Raw genomic sequence first — 13,050 nt, forward strand, 5'->3', positions numbered from 1 at the left:
AAGCCATCAAATGTATCTATTTTCCTGTCAAGTACTTTAATGAGACTGATAGAAAAACAAGATGCCAAGTGAATCCACCCTTAAAGGCTGTTGCCTTGTCTTCCATCAATTTTCTACTCCTATCATTTAGGAATATCAATAAACTCCAAAAGTGAAGCTTTGGCAGTTAACATTGTCATTTTGTGTTTCTCTCCCCGACAATGATTCTCCCCCAAGACTTAAGTCTTGGGGACTTACCTAAAGGACTTACCTCCCTTAGCAGAGACGCACAAAGAACTCAGCATTAGCCCTTGTCTTCAACCCTTAGTTTGAACAGCTTTATCAACTACAAGCAGTTCTGAAGCCCCTGAGGAAGACAAAAACTTCTGTCACACCAGATTGCCTTTTTTATCCCAGATTATCACAAATGACTATGTTTATTGGAAATGGTTTCCTTTTCATGCCTTCCCCACACCTCCCCAGTCTATTGTTAATTGCCCTTGTGTGCAGTCAGGAAATCTGAATTTGATTCAGAGAGCTCAGGAATTAGTTGTGCAACCTTGGGAAAAATAACAAATTCCTTGTGCCTCTGTTTTCTCATTTGTAAACTACATTGCTTTTAGAGAAGAAAATTAATGATGAAATTAAATAACATATTAAAAAGGAGGAAAAATGCTGAGCAACCTAAGATTCCTGCCATTCCATATATTATTTAACAATTTATTGAGATATAATTCATGCAGCATGTAGCTCATGCATGTAAAGTGTGCAAGTCAGTGGTTTTTAGGATGGTTACAGAGTCTTATGGCAATCACCACAATCTATTACTAGAACATTCCATCACCCAAAAGGCTCTAAGAAGTCACTATCTATCACCCCTCCCACCTCAATCCCAAGTCCACTTGATATCTACCCCTAATCTCAGTCCTGGGAGACTACTAATCTGCATTCTTTATCTCTATCTATCTATCTATCTATCTATCTATCTATCTATCTATCTATCTATCTCTATTCATAGATATAGAAATTTACCAATTTTGGACATTTCACATAAACAGAATAGTGAAACTGGTCTTCTTTGACTGGCTTCTTTCAGTGAACACGCTGTTTTCGAGGATCATCAACACAATAGCATTTATCGATATGTTACTCCTTTTTATTGCTCAACAGTCTTCTTCCTGTTCTATGTCTATAATTACGGCTGTGATACATTGTGCTCATCCTTTCACCAGGTGGTGGACATTTGGGTCATTTTCACTTTGGGACTAAGAATATAGCAGCTTTTTATATGTTATACATGTTTTTGTGAATATTTTTTTGATATCTTTCATAGATACCTAAGAACTTTATTGGTTGACTGATTTACTTTTATAATAACTTTGTTTAACATTCTGAAAAACTGCCCAAATATTTACCAAAGTGACTCCAGTATATCACATTCCTATTAGCAATGTATGAGGGTCCAAATTTTTCCTTCACATCCTGACCAATGCTTGGTTTTGTCTCATTATTTTTTTTTATAAATTTTATTGTTATATTCCCCATACAATTGCAGCCCCCCATTCTGACCCCAATCCCTCCCCTCCCGCCCCCGCCCCCCTAAAAGTGTCTCTGGTTCATAGTTTTTTGTTGATTTTGATTTTCACTTTCTTATAGTTATTCATTTTCCTGGTCCCTTATTTAAGTTTTCTAGATTCCTGCTATGAGTGAGACCATCCGGTATTTTTCTTTTCCTTTTTGGCTTATTTCGCTGAGCATGATCCCTTCCAGCGCCATCCATGTTGCAGCAAATTGCATGTGTTTATCTTTTTTGAATGCTGAGTAATATTCCATGGTATATATGTACCACATCTTCTTGATCCAGTCATCTATTTTTGGGCATTTGGGTTGTTTCCAAAGCTTAGCTATTGTAAACAGTGCTGCTATAAACATAGGGGTGCAGGTGTTCTTTGGAATTGATGTTTCTGTGTCCTTTGGGTAAATACCTAGGAGTGGAATTGCTGGATCATATGGAAGCTCTATGTTTAGTAGGTCCAGAAATCTCCACACAGCTTTCCACAGTGGTTGGACCAGTTTGCACTCCCACCAACAGTGCAGAAGAGTTCCTTTTTCTCCACACCCTCGCCAACATTTGTTGCTGCTAGTTTTTTTAATATGTGCCATTCTCACTGGTGTAAGATGGTATCTCATGGTAGTTTTGATTTGCATTTCCCTGATGACAAGTGATGTTGAACATTTTTTCGTATGCCTGTTGGCCATTTGCATTTCCTCTTCAGAGAAGTTTCTTTTAAGCTCTTCTGCCCATTTTTTGACTGGATTATTTTCTTTGTTGTTGTTGAGTCTCATCAGCTCTTTGCAGATTTTTGTGATCAGTCCTTTATCATTAGTGTTGGGTGCAAAAATGTTCTCCCAGTTGGTGGGGTTTCTCTTTGTTTTTGTTATTGTCTCTTTTGCTGTGCAGAAGCTCTTTAATTTGATGTAGTCCCAGCTGTTTATCTTTGCCTTCACTATCACTGTTTTGGGTGATGTGTCTGTAAAGATGTCTTTGATGTGCAAATCACGTAGTGTTTCGCCTATATTTCCTTCTATATATTTTATGGTTTCAGGTCTTATGTCTAGTTCTTTAATCCATTTTGAGTTGATTTTTGTGTATGGTGTGAGGTGGTGGTCAAGCTTCATTCTTTTGCTCTCATTATTTTTTTTAAAGATTTATTTATTTGTTTATACAAGCACTGGGTACAGTCAGAAGTGCGGGAGGGTGAGAGAATTCACCAGAGCCAGAGCAGGGAACAGAACAGGCAGACCAACGAAATACACTGCTGAGGGGAGCAGCGGGCACGGCAGGAGAGGTCTGCGCGCCATGTGGGATCACCGGCGGCCGGGAATGGAACTGGCCCTGCAGAGGCTGCAGGCAGCTTCGCAGCCTAGCGCTCAACCACTGCGCCACCAGGGGAGGCCCTTGTCTGACTATTTCAATCTAGCTATCCTCGCTGGTGTGAAGTATTTCACTGTGGGTTTGATTCCCATTACCCCATGGCTAATAATTTTTAGCAGATTTTTATGTATGTATTGGTCATTTGTATATCTTCTTTGGAGAAATGCCTATTCAGGACTTTTGTCCATTTATCTATTTGGTCATTTGTTGTTAAAGTTATAAAAAAGATTTTCACACTCTGGATACAAGTCCCTTACCAAAAAAAAAAAAAAACAACTTGCAAATATTTTCTCAATTTGCTGAATTATTTCACTTTCCTGAGGTTATCCTTTGAAGCACAAACATCTTTAATTTTAATGAAGTGTTATTTATCTTTCTTCTCTTATATTAGTTTTGCTTCTGACAACATATGTAAGAAACCATTGCCGAACCCCAAATCACAAAAGTTTACACCTATGTTGTCTGACAATTTTATAGCTCTTAATTTAGATCCATAAACCGTTTCAGTTAAGGTTTGTGTATAATGTGAGGGAGGAAATGTAACGTAGGTTTGACATGGCTATGTAGTTGCCCCGGCAAGATCTGTTGAAAAAAACTGTTTATTTCCCATTTGATTGTTTTGGCATCACTGTCAAAAATCAATTCACTATCCGCGTAAAGGTTTATTTCTAGACGTTTGATTCTATTCCATTGACACATAGGTCTATTCACATGCCAGTACCACAGTCTTGATCAATAGAGTTTTGTAGAAAGTTCTGAAAACAGGAAATCTGAGTCCAGTTTTGTTCTTTCTAGACATATTTTAGATCCTCCGAGTCCTTGAATTTTTAATGTGAATTTTTGTATCAGTTTCTTTATTTCTGTAAGAAAGTCAGATGGGATTTTTGGGTTTTTTTAACTTTTTTTTTTAATTTTTAAACAATATTTGCTTCCCCCCACCCCCTCAGATTGAGTCCCCATAGAATTTCCTTCCCCAAGGCACCTGTATATTTTGATAGGAATTACAATGAATGTGTTGATCAAGTTGGGGAGTATTATAATCTTACCGATACTATGTATTCTGATCCATGAGTATGGAATGTTTTCCCATTTACTTAGATATTCTCGAATTTATTTCATCAAGGAACTGGAGGGGATTATGCAAAGCAAACTAAGGCAGAAGGAGAAAGACAAATACTGGATGGTTTCCCTCAAAATGTAGAATACAGAGAAAGAAAACAAAGGATGAGACAAAACCAAACCAAAAATAAACCCTAGAAATCTGACTGTAAAATGGAGGTTACAAGGGGGGAAGGAGGGGTCTGGTGATCAAATAGGAGAGGTGGTCAACGGACTATGGTGGAGGGCTAAGGGTGCTTGGGGAGGCTGTGGTGTGGTAACACATATCAAAGAGGTGTGATCTGATACCTCTGAATCCCATAGTAGTGTTGTAAATCCCATAGGTAGTGTTGTAAATAAATGCTACCTTAATAAAACACAAACAAAAAGTAATTTATTTCATTCATATTTCATAGATTTCAGTGTACATCTATATTACATTTCTCAAATTTATTCCTAAGTGCTTTATTCTTTTAAATGCTGTTATAAATGAAGTTGTTTGTGTTGAGCTTTGTTAAATTCCCTTTCTGAATCTGTGGACTTTTGCCTGTATTCTACTGATATGGTATACTACTGATTTTCAGATGTTATGCCAACCTTGTGTTCCCAAGATATATCTCACTTACTCATAGTGTATAATCCTTTATATATGGCTCCATATAATTTTTAGAAGACATTTAGTATGATCAAAAAAGTAACACGTGTAAAGCCACTGTGGTTTGGAGACAGTTTGTTACCAAATCATAATCTACTCTACTCTGACAGGTACTGGACTAACTACATTTTGGTTGAATGAATGCATAGAAAAATGCAGTAAAGACCACTCTCTCTTCAGTTTGCCTATAAGAGAGAAAATCACTCTTCTCCTGCTTTATCTCATTATGTATATGGTTAAGTAAATAGCAATGATTACTTCCTAAATGGATTTTTAAACTCTATTCTTCCATTAGTCTGTCACATTTGAGTATAGAGTGGAATTTTATTTTACTCTCACAAGAAAGGGGACACTTGAAAATCTCCTACAGTCACCAATTCCTAATTCTTGAAAGTCACACACTTGGACTACTCTTAAAACAATTTCCCACCAAAACAACATTCAAAAATGGCCTGTAGGGCCTCCCTGGTGGCGCAGCAGTTGAGCGCTGGGTTGCGAAGCTGCCTGTAGCCTCTGCAGTGCTGATTCGATCCCTGGCTGCTCCCCGGCCACCGGAGGAGGGTCCCACATGGCGCACAGACCTCTCCTGCCACCCTCAGCAGTGTACCTCGGTCCTTCTGCCTGCTCTGCTCCCTGCTCTGGCTCTGGTGAATTCCCTCACCCTCCCGTGCTTCTGACTGTACCCAGTGCTTATATAAATAAATAAATAAATCTTTAAAAAAAATGGCCTGTGAAAGTTTGCCTTTTGAGACAGGTACTTCTGATATAATGCAGCATTTGACCTCCAAATTTATGAGGGAGCAGCAGTAATTGTTTCTACATAGGTCACAGATATGGTTCCCTATGCAAATATTTTGCTTTGGAGAATACTCAGAGACATACAGAGGGCCCACAGACACATGGAAAAAACACAGCCTCACTTGTCAGGAAAATGCACGTCAAACTTACAATAAGATACCACCTCACACCTGTGAGAATGGTCCAAATCAAAAAGAGCAGAAGCAAGAGTTGGTGGGGATGTGGAGAAAAAGGAACTCTAATACACTGTTGATGGGAATCTAAATTTATCCAGTCTCTTTCAAATGTAGTATGGCAATTCCTCAAAAAACTGAAAGTGGAAATGCCCTATGATCCAGCAATATCACTTTTAGGTATTTATTTGAAGAATATGAAAACAATATGAAAAAATGTATGTAGCCCTGTAGTCGTAGCACCAATATTCACTATAGCCAAGATGCAAAATCAACCCAAACACCCATCAATGATAACTGAATAAACAAATTGTGGAATCTATACTCGACGGACTACTACTCAGCTATTAAAAAGGGTCAAAATGTGCCTTTTGTGACATTATGGATAATTGAGGTGATTATACTAAGTGAAATAAGTCAGGAGGTGAAAGAAAACCATCAAATGGTTTTATGTATTTGTGGACTCTATCCAAAGAGAACAAACTAGCGAAAATAACAAACATATTTCTTAGATTCTGCACACAATATGGTAGCTACTAGAGGAGAGGGGTTGGGGGGTAGGAAAGAGAGGATACAGGTGGTTAATGTGAGCATGTGTTGGCCTGGAACTTGTGTGGTGAGTGAACTATGTGCACCTACTGAGGTTTGAAGGCATGCTCCCAGAATTATACAGTTATATAAACCGATGATACATCACTAAAATTAACCTTAACAATGTTGAACAAAAAAGAAAAAAAGCTAGTCAGAGAGAAGGTCCCTGGGGGGTTGGACTGAGTTCGGTAGCAAGAGATAGAGATAAAGGGCCACCTTTTCCTTAAGTGATGTTGGCAGAGAATTCTTTGCAGGGTTGAGGATTCTCAAAGCTACTGAGCTATTAAAGCACATGACAGTAAAGCCGTTTGAAGATTATGATTTCAAATTTCAGGTAGTCCACATATCAAAGTAGGTAAATGGGTGAATCTAGGATTAATCTGGTTTATTCCTGAGTCTTTGTTGACCTGTCTGCCCAGGAGTGACCTTCCCCTCTCGTGTTCTGCCACTATCCACACATGTTTCGGTGTTTGTACTTTTTGCACTGAGGGTCTAAGCTTCCTCACTTGCAAATAAAAGGGTTACAAGAGACACTCTGCAAGACCCTCTTTTCTACCTCTGAAACCTCAAGGTCCTAAGGATTATCATATGCCTTCTGTAATATAGTGAAAACCATGCAGATAATAGTGCTCTTCCCACTCACCTACATCATAGGTGTCAGAAATGAAATCGCCCTGGAAAGCCCTTCAAATGCCTCCAAACAGAGGCAAGGGATAATTGAAGGTTATTATTTCAAAAATGAATGCCAATGTTAAAATTTCCATAAGTAGCTGGTGAGCAAGAATTTCTCCAAAGAAGTTTATTGCAGGTGCTAATCAGCTTACAATAATTTTTTTTACTATTTGTGCCGAAAGAAGAATTAATTACCTCAAAAGCCTCCCTTCTTCATATATCTAAATAATGCATCCCCCCCACTCTGTGGAGAATAAACTAAATTTGATAGAGAAAGGTTTAATGGGGAGCTAAAAATAGCACTGTAATCTCCTTGAAAGAACTCCCAGTACTCCCTCACCCTCCTTTTAGAAAGACTTTCCTTTTCTGAAACTGCTAATGAATGGTTCTCGTTTCCTCGCAATTCTCTCCCTCATCCTATCCTCCCACATATTTTGAAAGACTATTAAAGTTCATTTTCTTCCGATATTCACGATAAGTAATCTTCCTGAAATCCACTGGATTCTTAAAAGAACAATCTCAGTCACTTGCCCATGAAATCGTGGTTTCCTGGAAGCCTGCTTTAAAAATTCAGACAGTGCCTCTCAGCTTTCAGTACAAGATGTAAAATTCTCTCCCCATCATTGCAAACTTCCTCAGTGATCCAGCTGTCTCTCACCCAATAGCTTCCTTTGAAATAAGTAGTTCCACATCACTCCACAAAAAGGGCCATCTTGAAAGTCAATAATTTTCTTCTCCCAAATTCAGGAGTCTATTTAGCTCCTGTTCCTGATGAAGTACCTAATGCTATTTACCAGGCCTTCTTTTTTTTTTTTTTTTTATAAATTTTATTGTTATATTCCCCATACAATTGCAGCCCCCCATTCTGACCCCAATCCCTCCCCTCCCGCCCCCGCCCCCCTAAAAGTGTCTCTGGTTCATAGTTTTCTGTTGATTTTGATTTTCACTTTCTTATAGTTATTCATTTTCCTGGTCCCTTATTTAAGTTTTCTAGATTCCTGCTATGAGTGAGACCATCCGGTATTTTTCTTTTTCTTTTTGGCTTATTTCGCTGAGCATGATCCCTTCCAGCGCCATCCATGTTGCAGCAAATTGCATGTGTTTATCTTTTTTGAATGCTGAGTAATATTCCATGGTATATATGTACCACATCTTCTTGATCCAGTCATCTATTTTTGGGCATTTGGGTTGTTTCCAAAGCTTAGCTATTGTAAACAGTGCTGCTATAAACATAGGGGTGCAGGTGTTCTTTGGAATTGATGTTTCTGTGTCCTTTGGGTAAATACCTAGGAGTGGAATTGCTGGGTCATATGGAAGCTCTATGTTTAGTAGGTCCAGAAATCTCCACACAGCTTTCCACAGTGGTTGGACCAGTTTGCACTCCCACCAACAGTGCAGAAGAGTTCCTTTTGCTCCACACCCTCGCCAACATTTGTTGTTGCTAGTTTTTTTAATATGTGCCATTCTCACTGGTGTAAGATGGTATCTCATGGTAGTTTTGATTTGCATTTCCCTGATGACAAGTGATGTTGAACATTTTTTCATATGCCTGTTGGCCATTTGCATTTCCTCTTCAGAGAAGTTTCTTTTAAGCTCTTCTGCCCATTTTTTGACTGGATTATTTTCTTTGTTGTTGTTGAGTCTCATCAGCTCTTTGCAGATTTTTGTGATCAGTCCTTTATCATTAGTGTTGGGTGCAAAAATGTTCTCCCAGTTGGTGGGGTTTCTCTTTGTTTTTGTTATTGTCTCTTTTGCTGTGCAAAAGCTCTTTAATTTGATATAGTCCCAGCTGTTTATCTTTGCCTTCACTATCACTGCTTTGGGTGATGTGTCTGTAAAGATGTCTTTGATGTGCAAATCACGTAGTGTTTCGCCTATATTTCCTTCTATATATTTTATGGTTTCAGGTCTTATGTCTAGTTCTTTAATCCATTTTGAGTTGATTTTTGTGTATGGTGTGAGGTGGTGGTCAAGCTTCATTCTTTTGCATGTAGCGACCCAGTTTTCCCAGCACCATTTATTGAACAAACTTTCTTTGCTCCAATGCATAGTCTTTGCTCCTTTGTCAAAGATTAGTTGACCATAAATCTGTGGGTTTATTTCTGGATTTTCTATTCGATTCCATTGGTCTGTATGTCTGTTCTTGTTCCAATACCATGCAGTTTTGATGATTATGGCTTTGTAGTATAGTTTGAAGTCTGGGAGTCTGATGCCTCCATTCCCTTCTTTTTTTTTCAGGAGAGCTTTGGCTATTCGGGGTTTTTGGTGATTCCATATGAATTTCATCAATAATTGTTCTATTTCTTTGAAGAATGACATTGAAATTTTGATTGGAATAGCATTGAATCTGTATATTGCTTTTGGAAGGATGGCCATTTTAATAATGTTTATTCTTCCAATCCATGAGCAGGGGATGTCTCTCCATTTCTTTGTGTCTTCTTCTATTTCTTTTAACAGTGTTTTATAGTTTTCTTTGTATAGGTCCTTTACCTCTTTTGTTAGATTTATTCCCAAATATTTGATTTTTTTTGTTTCAATAACAAAAGGGATGGTCTTTTTGATTTCTTCTTCTTCAGATTTATTGTTTGTGTATAGGAAGGCTACTGACTTTTGCGTGTTGATTTTGTATCCTGCCACTTTACTGAACTGATTGATGAGTTGAATTAGCTTTTCTGTGGAGTTTTTGGGGTTCTCTATGTATAATATCATATCGTCTGCAAATAGTGATAGTTTGACTTCTTCTTTTCCTATTTGGATTCCTTGGATGTCTTTCTCTTGTCTTATTGCCCTGGCTAGGACTTCCAGTATTATATTGAAAAGCAGTGGTGAGAGTGGACATCCTTGTCTTGTTCCAGATCTTAATGGAATTGCTTTCAGCTTTTCACCATTGAGAATGATACTGGCTGTTGGCTTGTCATAGATGGCCTTTATGATGTTGAGGTATGTTCCTTGTATCCCAAGAATTTCAAGGGCTTTTATCATGAATGGGTGTTGCACTTTGTCGAAAGCTTTCTCAGCATCTATTGATATTATCATATGGTTTTTATATTTCTTTTTGTTGATGTGTTGGATAACGTTGATTGATTTTCGGATGTTAAACCATCCTTGTGCCCCTGGAATGAATCCAACTTGGTCGTGGTGAATTATCTTATGGATACATTGTTGGATTCTGATAGCTAAAATTTTATTGAGGATTTTTGCATCAGTGTTCATTAGGGAGATTGGCCTGTAGTTTTCCTTTTTTGTGTTGTCCTTGTTCGGTTTTGGTATTAGTGTAATGTTGGCTTCATAGAACGTGTTTGGTATTGTCCCTTCCTTCTCAATTTTTTGGAAGAGTTTGTGAAGGATAGGCACTAATACGTCTCTGAATGTTTGGTAGAATTCATTTGTAAATCCATCAGGTCCTGGGCTTTTGTTTTTGGGGAGGTTTTTGATTACCATTTCAATTTCGCTAATTGTAATTGGTCTGTTTAGGTGTTCTATTTCTTCTTTATCTAGCTTTGGGTGATTGTAGAGTTGTAGGAATTTGTCCATCTCCTCTAGATTGTTAAACTTGTTTCCATATAACTGTTCATAGTAGTTACTGATTATTCTTTTGATTTCTGCTGTGTCCGTTGTGATTTCTCCTCTTTCATTGATGATCCTGTTTATTTGTGCTTTCTCCCTTTTTTCCTTTGTGAGCCTGGCTAGGGGTTTGTCTATTTTATTGATTTTTTCAAAGAACCAGCTCTTGGTTTCATTGATCTTTTGGATTGTTTTTTTAGTTTCAATTTCATTTATTTCTGCTTTGGTTTTTATTATTTCTTTTCTTCTACTGGTTTTGGGGTTTTTTTGTTGTTCTTTTTCTAGATCTTTGAGCTTCGAGATTAGGTTGTTTCTTTGCGTTCTTTCTTGTTTCTTGATGTGAGCTTCTATTGCTATATATTTTCCTCTTATTACTGCTTTTGCTGCATCCCATACATTTAGGATATTGGTGTCCTCCTTGTCGTTCAATTCAAAAAATTTTTTAATTTCTTCTTTGATCTCCTCATTAGTCCAGTGGTCTTCCAGTAGTGTGGTTTTTAATCTCCATGAGGTAGGAAAGTTCCTTGCCTTCTTTTTATGGTTTATTTCTAGTTTGATGCCTTCATGGTCAGAAAAGATGGTTGATATGATTTCAATCTTGGTGTATCTGTTGATGTTTGTCTTGTGCCCCAGTATGTGATCGATCCTGGAGAATGATCCGTGTGCGCTTGAGAAAAATGTGTACTCCGTTTTTTTGGGGTTTAGTGTTCTATAGATGTCTGTTAAGCCCAATTGCTCTAGGTCTTTATTTAGAGCTTTGGTTTCTTTACTTATTTTTTGTCTTGTTGATCTATCCATTGTTGATAGTGGTGTGTTGAAGTCTCCCACTACGTATGTGTTTTCTCTGATGTCTGTTTTCAGAGAGGACAACAGTTGTCTGATATATTTTGGTGCTCCTTCGTTTGGTGAGTATATGTTAATGAGTGTTATTTCTTCTTGAAGTATTGTCCCCTTGATCATAATGTAGTGACCATTGGGGTCTCTTTTTATCTTTTTGAGTTTGAAATCTGTTTTATCTGATATAAGTATAGCTGTTCCTGCTTTCTTTTTTGGTCCATTTGCTTGTAGGATTGTTTTCCATCCTTTAACTTTGAGCCTATTTTTATCTTTTGTAGCTAAATGTGTTTCCTGGAGACAGCAAAAGGTTGGGTTTTGTTTCTTAATCCAGGCTGCAACTCTGTGTCTTTTTATTGAAGAGTTTAGTCCATTTACATTTAGAGTTAATATTGATATGTTAACATCTGTATTTGCCATTGTGTTTCTCTTTCCTTTGATTTTATTTATTTATTCTTTTAATAACTTTTTTTTTTTGGCCTTCTTTCATTGTTATTCGTCGCTCTGAGGTTCTGGCTTTAGGACTCCTTGTAGTATTTTTTGGAGTGGGGGTTTAGTTGCAATGAAATTCCGGAGTTTCTGTTTGTCTGGGAAGGTCCATATTCTTTCTTCAAAGAGGAAGGAGAGCTTTGCGGGATAGAGTATTCTTGGTTGGCATCTGTTTTCTTGGAGTCTGTTGACTATGTCCCTCCACTCTCTCCTTGCCCGTAGTGTTTCTTCGGAGAAGTCTGATGTCAGCCTGATTGGTTTCCCTTTGAATGTTATCTGTTTCTTCCCTCTTGCCAGCTTCATTATTTTTTCCTTGTCCTGGATTCTTGGGAGCTTTACTATTATGTGTCTTGCTGTATTTTTCCTTTCGTCGTGGAAGTTTGGTGTTCTTCTTGCTTCTTGTATATCAATTTTCAGCTCCTTCTTCACATTTGGGAAGTTCTCTTCAATTATCTCTTTGAATATTTTCTCTGTTCCTACATCTCTCTCCTCTCCTTCTGGTATTCCTATAACTCTTATATTTCCTTTCCTCATGGAGTCAGATAGTTCCCGAAGTCTTTCTTCGTTCTTTTTCCTTCGTACTTCTCTTTCCTTTTCTGTTTTGGTTCTTTTTATTTCTGTGTCTTCAAGATTACTTATTCGTTCTTCCATTTCATCTATTCTGCTTTCATTGCTTTTCCCAGAATTCTTTAGTTCTTCCATTAATTCTTTGATCTCCTGCATTTCTTTTACTTCCCTCTTTAGGGACTCAATTTCTTTCTTCTGACCATTGTTTTCCCTCTCTAGGGACTCAATTGCATTCTTCTGATCGTTGATTATTTTTCCCTTATCATTGTTTTCCTTTATGACTTCTGTCAGTTTTTTAATCACGGCAATTTTAAATTCTCTTTCTGGAAGGCTCAGAAATTCTTCCAAGTTATTGTCGTTGCAATCTGGGGGCTGGCTTTCTTTTTGTGGTGTGCTTTTTCTCTGGAGAGTTGCTAGGTTGCGTGTGGTTCTTCTCCTCCCTACTGTCTGTTTTCTAATTTGCCGTATGCGTTGGGACACTGTGTTGTTGGGACTTGCCGGCATCTTGGGTGGGCTTCTCTGTTCCCCTCTGGTTCTTCCAGGAGTCATCTGTCAGTTTCAAGCAGCCTTTACTGGAGAAAGGTCCCTGTTCTAAAATGCCGATGTGGGGACACACTCCCCTGTGTGCCTGGTCTGCCCCGGCGGTGGGTTCCTGCTCCCCTCTGGGCTTGGACTGCAGGCCAGAGGGGGTCTGG

The sequence above is a fragment of the Talpa europaea genome (assembly GCF_964194135.1).
Source record: "Talpa europaea genome assembly, chromosome: X".
NCBI classification, from domain to species: domain Eukaryota; kingdom Metazoa; phylum Chordata; class Mammalia; order Eulipotyphla; family Talpidae; genus Talpa; species Talpa europaea.